This window comes from Panulirus ornatus, chromosome 56 (genome assembly GCF_036320965.1).
Source record: "Panulirus ornatus isolate Po-2019 chromosome 56, ASM3632096v1, whole genome shotgun sequence".
NCBI classification, from domain to species: domain Eukaryota; kingdom Metazoa; phylum Arthropoda; class Malacostraca; order Decapoda; family Palinuridae; genus Panulirus; species Panulirus ornatus.
The window spans coordinates 17,180,241-17,187,337 of record NC_092279.1 but is presented as its reverse complement, the minus strand read 5'-3'; the positions used below and the strand labels follow the sequence as shown (position 1 = coordinate 17,187,337).

The window sequence follows — 7,097 nt, the reverse complement described above, 5'->3', positions numbered from 1 at the left end:
GTTGATGTAACACGTGACTATCGATTCTCTTCCGCGGACGACGAAATAACACGAAGGAAAGCTGTGAACAACGTGGTAAACCCTTGAATGCCATATGTGTGTGTTCTTGAAACATACCAGACGCAGACAACCGATGGATGTGAGGGTAACGCTGTTCTTGTGACGCGCGCGACTTGATTTTGAGATGGTGACGGCGGAGGCGGGAAGTCGTTGTGATTTGTGCCCGAAAGCGCGTGAAAACAACGGACTGGGAAAGCCGACTGATGAACTGATATATATATATATATATATATATATATATATATATATATATATATATATATATATATATATATAAGTGATTTCACATGAGAAAAATTCATGCCAATATTCATTAACAAAATATAAAAACCGTGTGGAATTCCCTCAAAGGACAAGAGGGATATTCGATGAAATATCTTAAAAATCTTCGGAGCCATAATGAAGGCGATATGGCAATACGGACCGTCGCTGGACAATCCGTCATCATCACGTTCTTTCGTAACCCACAAGACCCGTAGGGCGTGGGTGACTGACGGTGGTGACCAATGGTGAAGGTCGTATTATTGATATGCCAGCCTCAGTCATGTACGTGATATACCCGATCCATCGAGGGTACAGACAGCAAATGGAAGCTTTATGATAACCCGATCCTATGAAGCGTTCCACGCACTGTAATCCAGTAACGTTAATAAATTCCACGAGCCATCATTCCACACAGTTTCAGTTTGTACGCCAGTGCCGTTCATCACAGCACTTCTGCTTGTAAAATCTGTATACATCCACTGCAATTATACAGACTAACATTTCAGCGACTGTGATGTTTCAGATGATCACAGGAAGGCGCAGCGGGTAGAACATTCTTTGATTTCAGGTGGAGAACATTCTCATCTCCTCGCGCGGCTCGTCCATGATAATGCTGACTTTAAAGCACCTCCGGTTGCCGGTCATGATGCCTCTCACACTGCACGGATGGTGCAGCTTATTGTCTCACCTCCACCTGGCACTGTGGATACGCCACCTTTAAAAGCTCACCGTCGATGCACAGTCGGCACCTTTGGGCGCATCCCTATCAACACCTAATGGCAAACCTCCTGTTCCTAGACTTCAGTCTCTTGTCACCGGGTCCGGCAAGGTTTATGACCAGGTGCCTGTATACCAACAGCCAGCCGCTGCTTTAGATTCCCTTTGGACTGTTGGCCGTGCGCGAGAATTATCTCTGGCCGTCCGTCATAACGCGGCTATATTGAACACTGCAGTGTTAAGTGAACAGTATGAAACAACCAGAACTGAAGTCCCTTTCATCAGTCAGGACCCTGCCAATAACACCAGTATTAACACTGTATTGTCTCTTGCCCGGGGACGCTGCTGAAACCGCGGCCCTCGACGTACACCCAGTCACATCTGACCACATCGATATCAAAGCGGCCGTTGCACAACACCTGAAGCTCTAGTAGAGTGGTAGCGAGACGGGATGAATTCCACCTCCTCAAGTGAAGTAGGGATGCCGCTGTGATCTTCATTATTATCACCAATTTCATCGCTACATTCATTATCATCATAACCCTTTACCCAGGGGTTCCTGCGCTACATTTAGTGGGAGGGAAAGGATGAACTCCTTTGGAGTGAGGAGTTCTTCGACGAGATGTTGCGCTTAACCTCGCCGCTGGTGAATCGTGTCACTGAGGACACCCGGCAGCTTCGATGTTACGTCGAAGGTGATTTGGGGAGTCTATACAAAGCCCTTCTTAAAAGGGGACAGACCTCAACTGTCGCCATGTTTTGCCTGGTGTCAGTCACTGATTTCTTTTCAGGGTTATGCTCTATTAACAGGCTCCTGGATCAATATCTCTACACTTTGACAGATAGATAGATAGATAGATAGATACACAGACTGATAAGCTATCACACGCAGACTAAAGTACTGGTATGACGCGTCGACACATTAAGCACAAGGCACCGGTTATTACTGCGGCAACACCTCGAGGTCGCTGCTCCGAATGACTTTCTTTTCCTCCTCAAATAAATGTTATAAACTTACTCCAGCCACGAGAGCGGTTTCGTGTGACCTTGACGGGTTAAGGTCGGCCAGGCGAACGCAACTGTTGTAACCTACGTGGCAGTGTTGCCGCCGCTCATCGGACTCAGGTGTCAAAACGATCAAAATATTAGTCGGAAACTTCGACCACAACGAGTGACTGACTGCCTGACTGTTTCGTGGATGAAGCAATGACCCACAACGCTAAGCTTCAATACTTAACTCATAGTTTCTCATCTGGGGCTCATATCCGTGGCGCTCGTGTGTACCCCTCTAAGATGTCTCCTGCGTAAGCTTCCGCGACGACAATGAAAATGCTGAAGCTCCAACTGTCATGAAGGTTCGTATTGAATACATGAGACATTCATGGAGACATCTGCAACTTCAACTGACACACCTGTTCTCATTAAGGTTTCCATCATACTTATAAGAAAAAAAAAAAATCTGTCCCAGGCGTCCAAGGCTGTGACAATTCGCATATTATAGTTTCCGAGATAATTGAGTCTGTCCGAAGCTTCTACTGGCTTCATGGGTTATTATAGGTACCAACGATGTCCGTTACAGATCTAAATATCGTAGTGCAAGGAAACTCCTCTGCCTTTCTGGTTCATAGGACAGACTTTGTGGAGGTTTATTTCGTAGTGTAGGAAACTTCTCTGCCTTTCTGGTACATAGGACAGACTTCCTGAAGGTTCATATTTCGTTCCGAATTAATATTGTGCTCGTAGAAGCATGGAAAAAAGGTTTTGCTCTGATTCGTATCTAGAGTTTCAAGGATAAGCTTCATGGCGCTGGTCGAGACATGTTTCGTTTCATGTTTAGTGTTTCAGAGCCATTTTTATAGTTCTGTTCGAAACACGATGTTTCGTTCTGCTTTACCTGTGATGTTTCCACGTCATTTATGGCACTCGTCGAAGCACTAAGTTTCGTGATGGTTCGCTGGAAAGTGTTCAGAAGCTTCAAGGTTTTGGAGGTGGCAGGTGATCGACAGGGGCGGGTCCCTGTGTCTGGTGGCTGCACCTCCCACCTGACGGGTTTCAATAATCAATACGCTTGTGGAATGGTTGTAACCCAAGTGCTAGTGGCTGCTTTAATTGTGGAATGGCTGTAACCCAAGTGCTAGTGGCTGCTTTAATTGTGGAATGGTCGTAACCCAAGTGCTAGTGGCTGCTTTAATTGTGGAATGGCTGTAACCCAAGTGCTAGTGGCTGCTTTAATTGTGGAATGGCTGTAACCCAAGTGCTAGTGGCTGCTTTAATTGTGGAATGGCTGTAACCCAAGTGCTAGTGGCTGCTTTAATTGTGGAATGGCTGTAACCCAAGTGCTAGTGGCTGCTTTAATTGTGGAACGGCTGTAACCCAAGTGCTAGTGGCTGCTTTAATTGTGGAACGGCTGTAACCCAAGTGCTAGTGGCTGCTTTAATTGTGGAACGGCTGTAACCCAAGTGCTAGTGGCTGCTTTAATTGTGGAATGGCTGTAACCCAAGTGCTAGTGGCTGCTTTAATTGTGGAATGGCTGTAACCCAAGTGCTTGTGGCTGCTTTAATTGTGGAACGGCTGTAACCCAAGTGCTAGTGGCTGCTTTAATTGTGGAACGGCTGTAACCCAAGTGCTAGTGGCTGCTTTAATTGTGGAACGGCTGTAACCCAAGTGCTAGTGGTTGTTTTAATTGTCTGTAATACATTACTGCTAAAAAGGTTCGAAGACCGTTCTCATGAATAATACATTTCATTAAGCACACGAATCCCATAGCGCGATCCGGACACGAAAACAGTCATTTAGTTATGTTGCCGCACCATACGTTTAAACCTCTGAAATATATACACAACTTACTATCTTATTACAACGAAGTGTCACATGAATTTCTCTAGACGCGGCAAAATAATATGCTTGCCCCAGCTTCAATTGCTCAACGGAGCAGCGGTGAAGTCAGCAATTTCAGGTTCTTAGTTATAAAAAAAAAAGACTCAATTGTTGTTGCTGACACCAAGGGCATGCAGATCATCACCCTACCATTCAGAGAAGAGAAAACGTCAATGTTGAAACAATCATTTCGTGCTAATGATATATATGTTTACAGATACACTGGCAGGCATCGAGGTTGTATCAGTACATATTCTCTTACAGCGATGGTGAACGGGATTTGTCACTGATAGAACAAAAAAAAAAAAAAAAAAAACGCACAAGGAAATGACACTAAACAAGGTATATAATTTTTAAGGAAGGGAAAGCGAGGATCCGTTCACGGCCGTGGTAATGGTAACACACACACACACACACACGGAGCGCTGCATATTTTTCCAGGGCAGAGAGTGTGAGTAACAACTCTCCCGTATGATGATGAGAGGAAGAGTTCCTCCGTAATTCCAGTTGTTTGAACGGGAGCCACTAATGACTCCCGGGCAAACATCTTTCTGCTTTATGAGATGAATCCGGAGTTACGCCTCCAGGGCTGCTGCAACAGCGGCCGTGGTGGATCCTCCTCCTCCTCCTCCGGACGACATACGTACACTACTACACCGTCCGTCACTTGAAAAAGAAAGAAAGAAAAAAAACCCGCTCATGTTCTTTGGCAGAGTCTGAATCCTCGCGCATCAAGTGTCGGTACCTCGTTCAGCGTTTGAAGCACCTCAGATAAGGTCTTCCTAAACCCTCCTCCCAGTATGAATGCTGTAATATACTCACAGGACCTCGAATCCCCCATCCCTCGATTGATCACGCTGGTAAAATCATCCTAAAATTAGATCACTTGGCTTGACGATCAGCGAACATGCAGTTCATTCACAATTACTGGATCTGTAAATTGGCATTCATTCCATCACGTTAATAGACACGTAAATCATTAAAAAAAAGTTTAAACAAATGAAATACAATGTGTTGGCGATTTTTTTTTTTCCGTTTTATCTAAATAAACGTACCAACAATGTGAGATTTTCTGACACAATAATGAATCACCTGTCGTTCTATGACCAGGTGCTAAGAATAGTAGAGATCACGGTTTGTGAAAGTGCTAACGCCAGTACTAGAATAACATTTGCCTCAAACCCCCATCCATGATCATGACGGTATTTGAGCACGAGGCCACGACCCTGGGGTAAAATGGCCTGGCCTTTGACCTGGCCGTTAAGGTATAGGTTAAAGGTCAGGCCACCATACCCAAAGGCTGTATTGTTGTGCTAAAGTGGGTTTTAAAGAGCCAGCGCAACAATGTTAGCGTGTTTTATCCTCTCTCAGCGCTGCGCTGAAGTATTTGAGCCTTTTTCCCGCAAGACACCTGGGAATCATTCCCTTTATTCACAGACTGTTCAGCGAGGAAGCAAAATTAAATCCTTAGGAAAAGGCTTAAGATGAAGCCTACTCACACTTCCTTCAGACCACACGTCCAGGTTGAACATCAACTGACCAGTCTCGGATGCGAACGTTAGTGACACAAATTCATATCAAATTTCTCCATAGTAAAGTCTGGTCCCATTATGGGGTGTTTGAATTGCTAGAAATACACGAAATTGGAAGTTGTTTAAGGGTAGGATCGAACGGATACTTTCCCTGGAAAATGAAACAAAAAAAAAATCAAAAACATCCAGAAAAAATATGGTTTGTATTTTGTAGCTTTTAACAACAGACAACGTTGGGTATCCATGGAGAGGAGTCGGATTATTTTGAATTTTGCTGCCAAAGCGGCAGTGTTACTGTACATAAAACAAAACAAAAAAAAAAAAAAAAAAAAAAAAAAAAAAAAAAAAAAAAAAAAAAAAAAAAAAAAAAAAAAAAAAAAAAAAAAAAAAAAAAAAAAAAAAAAAAAAAAACGCACAAGGAAATGACACTAAACAAGGTATATAATTTTTAAGGAAGGGAAAGCGAGGATCCGTTCACGGCCGTGGTAATGGTAACACACACACACACACACACACACACACACACACACACACACACACACACACACACACACACACACACACACACACACACACACACACACACACACACACACACACACACACACACACACACACACACACACACACACACACACACACACACACACACACACACACACACACACACACACACACACACGGAGCGCTGCATATTTTTCCAGGGCAGAGAGTGTGAGTAACAACTCTCCCGTATGATGATGAGAGGAAGAGTTCCTCCGTAATTCCAGTTGTTTGAACGGGAGCCACTAATGACTCCCGGGCAAACATCTTTCTGCTTTATGAGATGAATCCGGAGTACGCCTCCAGGGCTGCTGCAACAGCGGCCGTGGTGGATCCTCCTCCTCCGGACGACATACGTACACTACTACACCGTCCGTCACTTGAAAAAGAAAGAAAGAAAAAAACCCGCTCATGTTCTTTGGCAGAGTCTGAATCCTCGCGCATCAAGTGTCGGTACCTCGTTCAGCGTTTGAAGCACCTCAGATAAGGTCTTCCTAAACCCACCTCCCAGTATGAATGCTGTAATATACTCACAGGACCTCGAATCCCCCACCCCTCGATTGATCACGCTGGTAAAATCATCCTAAAATTAGATCACTTGGCTTGACGATCAGCGAACATGCAGTCATTCACAATTACTGGATCTGTAAATTGGCATTCATTCCATCACGTTAATAGACACGTAAATCATTAAAAAAAAGTTTAAACAAATGAAATACAATGTGTTGGCGATTTTTTTTTTCCGTTTTAATCTAAATAATTCTATACATTCAAATTTGTCTAGCACCAGTCTTGTCTTGCCCTCTCACCCCCACCCCCCACACACATGATAACACACACACCCTATATAAGTGGGAGGGGAAAAATGGTCAAGACTGTCCGTTAGGGGGAGAGTTTAAGATTACGGCGAAAGTTCGGAGTGTTCCCATAGTCGTTATCGAAATAAAATCGTCACAAAAAATAACAATCAACTATGTTTACCTACGAAGAAAAAAAAAATCATCCAAACAAACCATTTGAGCGGCGTATCACAGCATCAACAACACAAATGGGACAGAAAACTCAGGGGTACAAACAACATCAGCTTCAGACGGTCGGTGACGG

At 44.0% G+C, this 7,097-nt stretch overlaps 1 protein-coding gene across 2 annotated transcripts in view; it reads left to right on the top strand.

Annotated features, from left to right (window-relative positions):
• Positions 1-7,092: 7,092 nt before the first annotated feature.
• Positions 7,093-7,097, top strand: part of LOC139765964 (uncharacterized) — a 25,513-nt gene continuing 25,508 nt past the window's right edge. The window contains exon 1 of one of the 2 annotated variants that reach the window (XM_071693985.1): positions 7,093-7,097. This exon is cut by the window's right edge and continues 766 nt beyond it. The gene's annotated coding sequence lies outside the window, so the exon portion shown is untranslated. The other variant, XM_071693986.1, reaches the window with a different exon arrangement.